The sequence below is a fragment of the Felis catus genome, chromosome B3 (assembly GCF_018350175.1).
Source record: "Felis catus isolate Fca126 chromosome B3, F.catus_Fca126_mat1.0, whole genome shotgun sequence".
NCBI lineage: Eukaryota > Metazoa > Chordata > Mammalia > Carnivora > Felidae > Felis > Felis catus.
In genome coordinates, this window is record NC_058373.1 from 111,817,021 (window position 1) to 111,830,938 (window position 13,918).

Consider the following 13,918-nt stretch of genomic DNA (forward strand, 5'->3'; position numbering starts at 1 on the left):
GACTTTCACGACCAAGTCCATTTCCACTGTCCCTAGTCCCTTTTCTTCAACTTTTTCCCCAGGAAGAAGAAAGCAGAGTGAGACTCAACAATGTCCATTGCATTTCCCATCAGCCTAGGAGGAAGAACTTCCATGCAATTTTGTCCCTTCTGCACTATGGCAAGTCTGACAGGTACCTCCCAGGTCACTGGGCAAGTCCTTGGCGTTCCTCCACCCTCCTCCCTCCTCCCTCCGGTGGGCACATGGTATTACTTTCGCTGTGATTAAGGCTTGGAAGCAGGTGTATTTTGGGTCGAATTTAAAAAACCCTAAAGAATTTCCATGGTGACACTGGTGACAATCATATACCAAGCTCATAAAAGCCATTTTGGTTTTTATTTGTATCACACACAAATTGTACATTTATATTTTTAGCTCCAGACTTTATTTGCTCCGTGTCCAGAGAGAGAGCTGGAAGGGACGGGGATGATAGACTGCTTCACCTACTCAAGAACTTCCAAAATCTCTCACTAGATAAAAAGTGAATGAAGGATCCTTGACAGGTTCAAATCAACTATTTGGGATTTCTCCACTGGAGCAAATGAATTTGCAGTTTCATAACTTTCTTAGAATTCCCCCCTGTTACTCTATACTGTGATCCTTTCAACTACGAGCTTAGTCCTGGTATCTGTCATGAGTTTTAAATCTGACAGTGGCTTTTAATTAAACACTTGTTTATCATTCAGTTAATGGGCTAAGACTAATGATGAAGGGAAAAACAGGCTTTCAGTGATTTTCTCACCTATCATATGATACTTGAGAAAAATAATAAAGTGATTTACTCAAGGGTGAGTTAGTATAGATGCCATTTCCTCTATTTGTTCTCTTATATGATTTCTGGGATGATTTGGGACAGCCACTGTGCTTGGGTACATCAAGAAATTACTATAAATCTGTCTGGAGGAGCTCGGAGACATCCAACATCTCCCTCAAGCCAGAAGCTGCTGCTAGGTCTGGGCACACAGCCATCTGCAGCGTGATCCTTGAAATTTGAGATGACAAATCTTCAGGGTCACCTTTCTTTCTTTTCTCTTTTTCAAGTGTGTGCGCTGGGAACTTTAGGCACATTCCTGTTAAATGCACACCGGTTAGCCTGATTCACATGGCCTCATTTCCTTTGTGCCTGTCTTCTCCACCCCTCTGCCTCAAATTTCTAAACACTGAGCAAGGTTTTGAGAGTTAGGAGTCCTGAGTTCTCTGCAGTGAAATATGAGACCCTGGGATAGTCGCTCAGTCACTTGGTACCTCAGTTTTTTCCATCTAAAGAGCAGGGATAATTATACAGTTCTCTGAACTATCAAAATGAAGTATTGTGAAAATCAGTTATGGAGGTGGAGGTTTAAAAACGAAAGAAGAAACCAGGAGCCTCTGACTATCTGAGGATATACTTGGACGTACTTCCCTGACCCCTGGGCCGGAAGGTGGCACATGGATATAAGATGGATGGTTGGGATGTTCATGGTCATTATAATGGGATACATAGAAAATCCAATGACTCTCGGGCTTCTGGTGGGAACACCCACGGAAGCTGAGCTTGTAAATTGATCATCACAGCCATAAAAATGTTTCTAATCCTCCTTGTTTAATCCGAGCCACCAATCTCGAATATCCTCATTTGGTCTTGAAGGAGGGAGGTTCAAGATAAGATCTGATGCATCCTACAAGTAGACCACTTGCTTGCATTGGAAAGGAGAATCCGGTCTGAGCATTTTGAAGACTCCATATTGAGAACTCCTAAGTTGGTGGTCCTACAAGAGTCCATGGATAGAATTCAAAGGTTCTGTGAACTTAGATGGGAAAAAAATTACATCTTTATTTTCATGAAACTTTATCTGAAATTAAGTATTTTCTTCAAGTATAAATGGAGGCAATAAACCCCAATAGTATTGGCAGTACCTGTGTCTCTGTTACTATCAGAAATTGAAGATATTTTCATATGATATTGCTATTGCTGTGCATACCTTAAAATATTACACTGATAGCTGCTTTGAAATTGCCAAAGTTATTAGACCAGCTGTTAGCACTGGATGAGTTAATAAAGAAGCACATGTGCAACACTGTATCGCACATTTGATTAAAAATATTTTTCTATTTCAATATAATTTGTTTCCTTAGAAACTCTATGTATTTGACTTTGTGTATTTAAAAACACTATTCTGTGAAGGGGTCATTATTATTCTGTGAAGGGTAAGACTGCCTGCCCCAGAGTGTGTCTGATGCCTCCCAGGGCCTGAGGCAGCAGCTGTGAACAGGGGGCAGAGCCCAGGCGTCCCTTCTGAATTATGGTCAGAGAGCTTAGGGCCGTGCCCTGGGTTCACCTCTGTCTAGTTGTGGGGGCACTTAGCTTCTTGGAGTTTCCATTTCCTCCCCGTAAAAAGAAATAATAATTCCCCGTGTGTTTTGCACGGAGATCAAATGAAATAATAAGTATCGGGATGCTTTGTAAACTGTGGAGTGCTGTGGAAATGTTAGTTATTAATATTCAGTGGGGCCAGACACTTCTTTTACTTAGCATCAGACCAGTGATGAAAGGGAAATGGAAGAAAATAATCAGGGGGCCCGATGTTTTGTGTGCAAGACACTGGAGAAGAAAAGTACACGCGTGGCTTAAATTACAGAAATTTGTACATAAGGTTAAGAATATAATGGAATCAGAGCTGGGTGAAAATCCCTGTTCCGCCGCATACTAGCTGAGTGTCTTTAGCAAATTATTCACACTTTCTGAGTCTCAGTTTGCTTCTCTGAAAAATGGGGATAAGAGCTACTTAACAAGGTTACTGGTGAAGATTAAATAGCATTTATTCCTGTACCAGCATGTAGGACTCAAGATTTGTGTTTGCATGCTTTTCCAGACATGCTGTTTCCTAACAAGATAGGGCAAATGAGAGAAGTAGAAAGGGGCACAAGAAATGTCCATAGAATTTCCTCATGAGTTATGACTCCAGAAGCTTTATTTTTCAACAGTGTGTTTTAGATGAGTTTTACCAAGGAAATTTGCAGTGTGCATCGATGAGCTTGACCTTCATTCTGGTGGGCTGTACGGGGCACAGAGCTCACTTGGCGTCACCATAAATCTCACAACGCTCTAACCCATGCTGCTGTCCAGTATGTGGATATTTAATTTTGGATTAATTTAAACTGAGCAAAATTTAAAATTCCATTCCTTAGCTGCACTAATCACATTTCTTTTTTTAATCTTTTTTTCTTTTCTTAAAAAAAATCTTTAGTGTTTGTTTATTTTTGAGAGAGAGACAGAGCGCGAGCAGGGTAGGGGCAGAGAGACAGGGAGACACAGAATCCGAATCAGGCTCCAGGCTCTGAGCTGGCAGCACAGAGCCCCACACGGGCCTCGAACTTATGAACCGCGATACCACGACCTGAGCTGAAGTCCGACGCTCAACAGACTGAGCCACCCAGGTGCCCTGCACTCGTCCCATTTCAAGTGTTCAGTAGTCACACGTGGCTAGTGGCTGCCACAGAACGGCGGAACATTGCCATCACTGTGGAGAGTCTATTGGGCAGCACTGTGACTAGGAGCTAAAGGCTAAGTCTTCCCTAACAACATAGCCTAAACTGTGTAGGGTCATGGACATAAAATTTGGCAACAAGCAGCCTGGCGTACACCCTCCCGACTCCCTACTCCCACCCCGTCTGAAGCTTAGCAGGCCCCAGAAACGGGGATGGAAGGTACCTTCTAAAGACTTGTTTGCATGGAACGTTGAGTGTCTCTAGTGTCCACCATACGGTGCCTCTGGACCTTACCACAATCCATAATGGATGGTCCGTCCACCTCTGTTCTTCCTTTCCTACTCCCTCTGCCCCATTTCTCACAAAGTCTGATTATTCTGGCGAGGCGCTGTGGCCCTATCCTCTGTGATCTCATCTACCTCCAGAGTTATCTAATTAGAATTTAAATTGGGAAAGGATTGTAGGAGAAGTGGTGACTCCAGTGCAGCTTTCTCTTTGTATCACAGAAGAGCGGAGCCTCGCACCCACTTCCTTTGATATGGTAATGTCACTAATCTTATTTGCAAAAGTTCGTTCAACCAGTGGAATGGGAGTCACTAAACCAGCAGTCCTGATTTGATGGATTTCTCAGCAAAGTCAAGCGTGCCTTCTGCCTCAGTTTCTCCTTTTTAGCATGGGGATGTCACTTCTCACCACTCACCACCTTCCAAGCATCCGGGAGCATCATAAAAAGGAAGTGGTTTGTAAAATCACCCTTACCAACTAAGAAGCTAATTTACCATCTCTTTCAAGATTCTTTTTACCTTGCCTTCCTTTTCTCAACATATTCCTGGAAGGAATACTCTTCTCACCAGCTTGTCTGTTTTCCAAAACCAACCAACTAACTTCTATTTACATAGGAGGTATCTTTGTGGATTCAAGGTAAGGGTCACTGGAAAGGAGGAGGAAACTATAACCTAGGAAAATCTGTCACTGTCACCTCATACACAAGAAGATGCTTTAGTTAAGGTAATGCTAGCTGCTGGAAAAGATAAACCCCAACACAGCAGTGGTTGAACACAAAGGAAGCTTATTCTTCACTCACCTGAAGTCCCACCTGGTGTTTCATTAGAGGGTTTCCATGGTGAATTTTGCAAACACAAAAGCACTTCCTTTCGTGTCTCTACCTGCTAGTTCTTCTACAACCAGCCAGTGGATCGGGCAGCCAGAGCGGATACTGCGCAGAAGCTTGACGTGGGCCAGGCTGGAAGCAGCTCACGGCACTCTCTTTGCTGAATGTACTGTTTGAATCTGATCTGCTGCACGAGGACTTGGGACTGGCTATGATCAAGTCTGCCTTGGATCCACAGTTTTCTTCCTCTGCCTACACCAAGGATGCGAGGGCTTATCAAGCCACCGCCCACCTCAGTGTCTTAGCTGGGTGAGGTTGGTCCGGGATTGTGACTGGATCTCCCACCTCCACTGGGGAATCCCGGCCAGAGAGGGTGCCAAGGGGGCCCTCATCCGTGGCCTTAGCACGGAGACCATCTCCCAGCTTTCCATTCCTCTGTTGATAGATTAGTCATTGGGACGTGTGAGCTTGGAGAGACACCTGTCCTCAGAGAGCTACAAGAATTCCCCCTGAAAACCGGTGAGCGACATCTTGGCCAGCCTAGAAGTACCTTCGGTAAGAGTGAGGGAGGGGGACCGTCATGTGGCTCTCTCAGCGCTCTGACACAAGTCCTCAAAGACTGTTCGTCCCATAGAACTGCAGTGGCAGATGTTTCAGATCAGCTAAGTTGCCCCTCCCCCTAGGATTCTCTCCAGCAGTCTCTCTCGGCTCAAGTCGGTGTCAGCTCAGGCAAGACAAACTAATTTTAATCCGAGGGCAAGTAAAAACACAATTTAGAAGGTAAATCTGTTTCCCCCAAAGCATACAGTTCTCTGTTCACTTGTGCGGTTTTTAAAGCATCTGTAAAGACAAAAGACATGCATTTGTCAATACAGAGACAGCTGCTCATTTGTTTGTGGAGTTTGCAATTAAATACCCAGCTTCTGCTGCCCAGTGTGATATATTTTGGAGGGCAGGCGAGAAAAGAAGAATTTTAACTCAAAGCATTGAGCAGAGAGGGAAGCAAAACCCTGAACAGGCCCCGAATGTTCTTTGAATAGAAATGTTGGCATGAAAGACCTAAGATCTAAATTGTCCCCCAAGGTGGGGCTGCTTTTTGCTCAATGTTATTTTAGCGCCTTCACATTCCCCCTCCCCCCCACCCCAAAGAAGCCAGCAGATGAAGATGGATGAGCTTTTCCAGTTGCCTAAATATTTAAAGCTATCAGCGGGCTCCTGCCTCTCCTGCAGGCCGTGGTTTAACTCTTCAGTTGCAGCTGGGCCAACATTTGTATAGACCAGACGCAGTGAAACGGCAGGGCTTGGTCACCAGAGCACAGGGGACTTGTCTGCCTGCCTCCCTCTTCCGGAGGGCAGGAAGCTCTTTAGTATGCCCTACTTAGCTTGCAATTCAGAGAAGGTCGCTCTGTTCCCAAGAAGGTACTCAGTCATGATAGATATGGTTAGGATGATAGCCCAGAGGCTGTGGGTTAGGAAAACACATTTATTAGAGAAGGCTGGAGACCGCAATAATTAAGTGACACAAATGAACGCAAGTTAATGCAATCTCAATCGCATTGTATGTGTTCTGCTGCTTCCCTCCACCTCTCCCTGCAGCAGCCCAGGCTAGAGAAAGCATGGACAGGAAAGGAGCAGTTCTGGAAGTCGGGCCTCCCCCCAGTCTCCCCTGGAAAGTTAGTCTTGAAGGTGGAGGCAGCAAGGACCTGGATCTGCTATGTTCTGTCCCCAGACGCAGCCGGCAGATTTTGTGTAACTTTGGGCAAGACTTTCTATACCTCAGTTTCAAGGCTTGACAGATCCAGAATCCTTATCCCTAGTAAATATATATATATATATATATATATATATATATATATATTTAAGTTTATTTATTTATTTTGAGAGAGAGAGTGCAAGCAGTGGAGAGGCAGAGAGAGAGGGAGAGAGAATCCCAAGCAGGCTCTGTGCCATCAGAGCAGAGCCCGATGTGGGGCTTGAACTCATGAACTGTGAGATCATGACCTGAGCCGAGATCAAGAGTCGGACACTTAACCAGCTGAGCCACCCAGATGCCCTTCCCTAGTATATTTTGAAGAGCACAAAGCGATTTTTAAAAGAAGTATTTAAAAAATAGCACTAAAGATGACTGCAATGATATACTTACAGAGTTTTATCATCTACTTGGTCTCCATTTTTAAAATTTTTTGGAGTTTAGTTGACACACAATGTTACATTCGTTTCAGGTGTACAACATCGTGATCGGACAGGTCTGTATGTTATGCTGTGCTTACCACAAGCATAGCTGCCATCTGTCACATACAACGTTATTACAATATTATTGATTATATTCCCTCTGTTGTGCCTTTTATCTCTGTGACTTCCTCATTCTGTAACTGGAAGCCTGTAATTCAGTGCTACACAAGACAGGCCAAGGAGGCACAGGCCCTGCCCAGAGAGAGGTAAGACCTCGGCAGGGAGAGATCCAGGGGCTGAGGCCACATGGGGGGTGTGGCCAGCCCAGGGGACTAGGGAAGGCTTCTGGAAGGAGTGCTGGTTAGGCCCATCACCAGCTGTGTCTGACACAGAAGGAGCAAGTCCCTGGAGCAGGAGACCATGCTTTGAGGGGACTGCGAAGACAAGAGTCCTGTTGGCTGAATTTTGGGGTCTTGGTAACAGATGTTGGGGTGGAGAAGAGGATGGGAAATACTTCCTAAAGGAGGATGGGAAATACTTCCTCTGTCCCCCGGGGCCAGAAGGGTGTGTGGGAGCTGGCCAGGTGGGGAGTGGGGCATGACTAAGGTCCTAGAGGGTCTAAGGAGAGGAGAGACAGTAGGGTGTTCAGGCACAGGCATAGTGCGTGGGTGATAGGGCATGAGGTGAGGCTGAAGGGGTGGGTGGGGACCAGGTGTCTCAGCTGGATTCAGGAGGCCATATTCAGCGAGTGGCATGTAATTCTGAGGGCATAGTCAGATTTCCCACTGCAGAAGAGCATGCTGGCAGCAGTGTGGAGTGTAAATAAATGAGGTCATGGGGTAGGGGGAGGCAGGGAGATCCCCAGGAGTCTGGGTGAGCCATGGCGTGAGTGATGAGGGCTGTGGCAGAGGCACGGAGGCAAGAACAAGAGGTTTCAGAGATAACCAGAAAGTAGGGTGGGAAAGAGCGTGGCACCCGGGGTGATTGCTGGGAGCCCCACATTTGTGCATAGTGGTAAGAGCAGCGAGGCTGAGGAAGGAGACTCGGTGAGGTCTGTCCTGCCACAGCTCAGGTCCTCTTTGACCTTCACCCTCACCCAGGGTCATGGGGGAAGGCTTCTCCACAAGGGGAATGACTGCTGCTCCCTGTTTGCCTGTTGTCCTCCTCCCTGTCCTTACCTCACTGCCCACCTTGGTTCTCAGGGTCCAGTACTCACCATTGAGGTGTCTTTTTTTGTTTTTATTTTTCATTTTTATTCACTTATTCTGAGAGAGAGAGACAGAACACGAGCAGGGGAGGGCAGACAGAGAGAGAGAGAGAGAATCCCAAGTAGGCTCCGCACTGTCAGCACAGAGCCTGATGGGGGCCTCGACCCCACGAACTGTGAGATCGTGACCTGAGCCTCAACCAAGAGTCAGACTCTTAATCGACTGAGCCACCCAGGAGCCCCACGCTGTTGGTTTAAATGCTCACATAACTGTACATCCACAGTGGGGGCCACTTGTGAATTGCAAACTGCATGGCAGAGACTGTGCAGGTGACCAGAGGGCTTCTCAGGAGCCCAGCTGGCCTGGCTCAGCACTTGAGCGTGATGCATTTGCTCCCGGATCTTTTCTAGTACCAAGCCCTGTCAGTCTGCAGGCTCTTCTTTCTCCTCTGAGAGATTCTTAACCTGGGGTCTGCTTCCTTTCAGGATCTATGAATGGGCTAGAAACCCATTCATGAATGCACTTGAGGGTCATTTTGGAGTTCCGTGTAGAGCTTTATGCGTATGTGAAGTTTTTCTGGGAAGGCTGCGCATAGCTATCAGATCCTCTGAGGGATTTATGATCCCCCCCAAAAGTCACTGGTTTGGGCTTTGATTTCAAGGTTAAAAATTTCTGGCCAATTTTCTCTGTCATTATCCCCATCACCTCCCAATGTTAATTTCCTCGAACAGACTTTGCCTTGTGTCTTCACAATATTGCCGGGAATTCAAAGTAAGCATTTGCCTGTTAAAGTTTATCTCCATCTTGCCCTGAAAAGCTTCCATTACCCTGCATTAAACATTTCAAAATAGTCTCCTCACATGTTTATATTTTATGGTGGGGAAAAAAATTGTTATCTGAGGTCCCTCTTCCCTCAGGCCCTCATCCATTTTTGTATTTAAGTTTTGTTTATTTACCTTGAGAGAGAGAGAGAGAGAGAGAGAGAGAGAGAGAGAGAGAGGCTCTGTCAGTGCAGAGCCTGATGTGGGGCTTTAACTCACGAACCCGTGAAATCATGACCTGAGCTGAAATCAAGAGTCAGAAGCTTAATCTACTGAGCCACCCAGACACCCCACCCCCCACCCCTTCACTTTTGAAGAGGGAGCAAGCTCGCTGTGGATTTGTCTGGCTGTTGGGTACTTATGCTATGTCAGGCTCTGGGCAAAGCATCTTACTGGTGTTATCTTGTTTAAAGCTCTTAACTGTGCTGTGAGACAGACACTAGAATTATCTCATTTTTGAAATGAGGAAACTGAGGCACAGAGTAACAGTGAGGTAGGAAATAGCAGACCCAGGAGTCACACTCAGGCAGTAGAAATCCAGAGGCTTTGTCTTCACTTCCCACGAAGTCCTGTCTTCCCTTCATCTGTTTCCTGCTTCACCTGAGGAAGTCACTGTTCTTACTTGCCTCCGAGCTTAGACTCTGTTTCATCCAGAGTCAAATTCTAACTCTTCTTTAAATTTTTTTAAAAAAATATTTATTTATTTTTGAGAGAGAGAGAGAAAGAGAGACAGAGAAACAGGGTGTGAGTGGGGGAGGGGCAGAGAGAGAGGGCGACACAGAATCCGAAGCAGGCTCCAGGCTCTGAGCTGTCTGCACAGAGCCCAATGTGGGGCTCGACCTCAAGAACCGTGAGATCATGACCTAAGCCAAAGTCAGCTGCCTAACTGACTGAGCCACCCAGGCGCCCTCTCAAATTCTAATTCTTCTTACTGAAGTTCCTTTTGGAATAGTGGACAAGAGATCTTGCACAGGGGAAGTGGTAGCTTTTTAATAGGAGTAGCCAAAATCAGCTTCTTTCACCAAGGGATGATTTGAAAGTCCAAGAAAGGTTCTACTACTTCTCAGTATTTCCCTAACTTAGAATTCCAATGTCCCAAATTCCAACGTTAGAGGTTTATTCCTTTGAATTGGTTTTTTCCCACTGCACTTGAGCCTCTTAAAAAACATAGGAATCACCCTGGGGATATGAATTAGGGAGCTGCATAAGCTATGGTGACAGCCCTGAAAGCTCTGAGGGTGGAACATGTTCCCAGAGGGAAGGGAATACATACAAGGGTTGCCAAGGACCAGCCCTGTACATGGCCCCTATCTTGTCACTATGTTGGAAGGAGCTTTGTGAACAAGACTCATCACTGGATCTCCAACATTAAACTTACTCATGTCCAGCCTGGTGCTTCCATAGCTGGGAGAGTTTGAGCAGGAACAGTTTGGGACTGTCCAAAGTTCTCAAGGTTTCCCTTGCATTTCCCCTTTGCGAGGTCACCTCTGGGAAGCTAGCCATTGGCCTGATATTAACTAATGTCAGAGAGATCGACCTTGGTTTCTGGAAAAGGTGGTCTACAGTTGTCATAGGGGCAACATTACCCACCAGGGGACCAGAAGGCAAGTGACCAGCTAATGGCTTGAGAATAGTCTCCAACATCCCTCACCTTGGTCCCAGGGGAGGCCACTAGATGATTATCTGGGAAAGGGCTCTGCTGTGGGCTTCACTGTGTCTCCCTGAAATCCATATGTGAAGTTCTAACCCCCAGTTCCTCTGAATGTGATTATATTTGGAACTTTACAGAGGTGATTAAGTTAAAATGAGGCTGTTAGGGTAGGGCTCTAAACTCATCTGACTGTATCCTTCTAAGAAGAGGAAATTTGGACACACAGAGGCTGCAGGGGTGTGTGTGCACAGAGGGACCATCTTGTGAAGAGGCAGCAAGAAGGCAGACATCTGCAAGCCAAGGAGAACAACCTCAGGGGAAACCAGCCCTGAGGACACCTTGATCTTGGACTTCCACCTGCCAGGACTGTGAGAAAATAAATTTCTCTTGTTTAAGCCAACTAGTCTATAACACCTTATTACAGCAGCCCTAGCAAACTAATCCAGACCCCCTGAGATTTAGAGCAGGAGCCTCCAAAATGGTATGTACCTAGATGATCCTTTGAGATGAAGGAAGAAAATTTCTAACATTCATGTCTATTGATTTTCATCTGATTCTGTGCTAATTTCAATTTCTTATGTATGTTTTAAAATGGATGTAATAGATGAATATGGTAGGATGTGCATATAATACATATCATATTCGGGGATGTATACTTAAAACCATTTACAGATTGGGTAAATAATAAAAGTTTGGAGACCACTGAGCTGAGATGGTGACTCTCTATGTATCTCGAACTCCTAAAGACAAATAAGAATAATTTCTCTTCTCATAATTGCAAGTGCCCTAAAGAGTTCATCATTTGTTCCCTACTCTTTCCCAGCTTCCTAAAGATGTCTGGGGAGCTACTCCTTGCTTATATCAGTGAGATTTATGTCGTCATTACTATAATTGTTATCTATGAGTGCTTGTGAGTAATGGCTCATAGAAATGTGTTCTATTGAATGGACTAGAGGCAACAGAAAATCAATCCATTAAAAACCACGCTTTTCTTAAACCACTCCCTTTTCCCTTTCTGCTCTTGAAGAAGGGGCCCAGCTTTTTAGGATCCCTAAGTTGTCAAGATTACTAAGCATTGATAGCATGAGGGAAGGGGGCTCGGTAGATCTCTGCTGTTTTCCCTTCCAGTCCTACCAGTCACAGCCAGCCCCAATTCTGGTCTCAGATAAAACTCTGAAAGCCTGGCCAGACTCAGGCAAGTGGGTCTCATCAACCCCTATTTAGGGACTCTGCTCATGACCCCTTAAAAACCTGTCAATACAGTGGTTTAATGTACACACCCCGAAAATAAAAAAAAAAAAAAAAAAAAAAAAAAAGGAATTGTGGATCTGAGATCCTGGAACTCAAAGAGAAAGCCAACCAGGTCTTATGATCATACAAAGGAGGGGCCAGTGATGACCCACTTCAGTCCTGACCACATCTTGGCCACATTCACTCTTTGCTTTAAGGTTAGGCAGGAACCATTTGTCCCCATTAATTTTTTTTTTAAATGTTTATTTATTTTTGAGAGAGAGAGGGAGAGCAAGTAGGGGAGTGGCAGAGAGAGAGAGGGAGACACAGAATCGGAAGCAGGCTCCAGGCTCTGAGGTGTTAGCACAGAGCCTAATGAGGGGCTCAAACCCAGGAACTCTGAGATCATGACCTGAGCAAAGTTCGACACTCATCTGACTGAGCCACCCAAGTGCATCCATTTATCTCCATTTAAAGGGGGAAAGATGTCCTACCCGATTCCAAAGTGGGCAGGTTGGTCTGGCTCTGCAAGGCTCAGACTCACTCAATGGTCTTGCAATTAGATAGGACCTGGAAAGCTCTTGGAAGTGACTTCCCCTGGCAGACACTGCCCAAGTTCGAGAAAGAATATTTCTGGTACACACGCTGACCCTGAATCGAATTACGCCGGCAGAATGTTTGAAATGGAAAAAGTCAATGCTATGGTGGTGACATTAAAAATGTCTCTTTGGCTGAGTGGTTAATCTCCTTTCATTGTTTAAATGTGCCTACGGGGCCCAGGAGAGTCACAAATCTTCGTGAAAGGGAACTGGCTCTCAGAATTGGCTGGCAGATATATAGTTTTCCTGACAACTGGTGAGGAGGCCATGCAGCCTGCACATTACTTATGCCATCAGCACTTGGGAGCCACCATGACCCGTGTCCTAAATAAATGCCCCTTTGACAGGAGCATAAGCAGAACCGGCCTCTGGGGCAAGACCCTATGAGACTAGTCTGGCTGTCTCTGGTTTGGCATCTCCATGGTAAAATAATGAGACATAATGTCATTTTTGGGAAACGTCGGTCACACCCAGAGCCACGTAGAAGGCCTTATAGCCTTGCTCAGACTGCGCATAGTTAGGTTTGGTTCTCAGCTTTCTAGAAGAAATGAAATGGGACAGTATCATGAAAAAAGGAGGTGCTCTGCAGGCTGACAGATCAGGTGTGGGATACTGACTTTTCTTTTTCAATGCTTGTGAGATTGTGGGTGAGAAATAAATTTTCTCTAGCTCTTAGTGTTCTTATCTCTAAGATGGGGAGAAGACCTATTCTATAGGCACTACTGTGGCGAGGGCCGTAAGCAGTAATGTACGCAGGGCACACTGTGCACATGCAATTGTGTTAGCTCCCTCCCCTCTTTCCCAGCAGGCAAAGATGTGCTCAACACCACGTCGTCTCTATTTGTAGCCATCAACAGCTGTGCTTCCCTGTGTGTGCAGCCCAACATCACTAAGGCTTGCTTTGGCTTTTTTCTCTCAGTTATTAATTCATTCTTGTATTCAGTCACTCGGTGCAAATGTATTTTTCTGGTGCTATGTGGGGACTAGGGGCACAATGTTGGACAAGTTAGACATCACGCCTGCCTCACAGAGCTTCTGGTTTGCAGCCAAGGTAGACAAAGACCCCCTGGCCTATCTTAACAGGTGGTCAGAGGAGGCCTCCCCCCAGGAAGTGATGTTTAGTGAGAGCTGAAGGAAATGTACTAATCTGGCCATGCTCCCCCTCTGTTGACTCATGCTCAATGATGGACGTTTATAAATTGCTTGGAAAGGAGTATTCAGGGCTTATCAGGCAGGGAGCAAATCCACAGCTCTGCCTTTGTTATTTCTGTTCTCTAACCAGCTGAGCTGGCCAGCCACATCTTCAGTCTCAAGTTTGAAGTGGTATTAGAAAGTGGGACTCAACAGAGCACAGAGTTTGGCAACTGATGATACACAAATTTGGTGTTGGTATTTTGCATGCTTCTTGACTCAGAAATTCCACTTCTGGAAATTTACACTAAAGAACTAATAACTTATTTGTACAAAGATTTGACTACAAGGATGTTGTTTGCCAAATTATCTTTGCACAACACTGGAAACAATCTAGACCCTCCAAAATAGTGGTTTGGGTAAATCAATCCTGGTAAGTGTATTCAGAGAGATAATAAGCAGCCATTAAAATACTTTATAGAAAATAG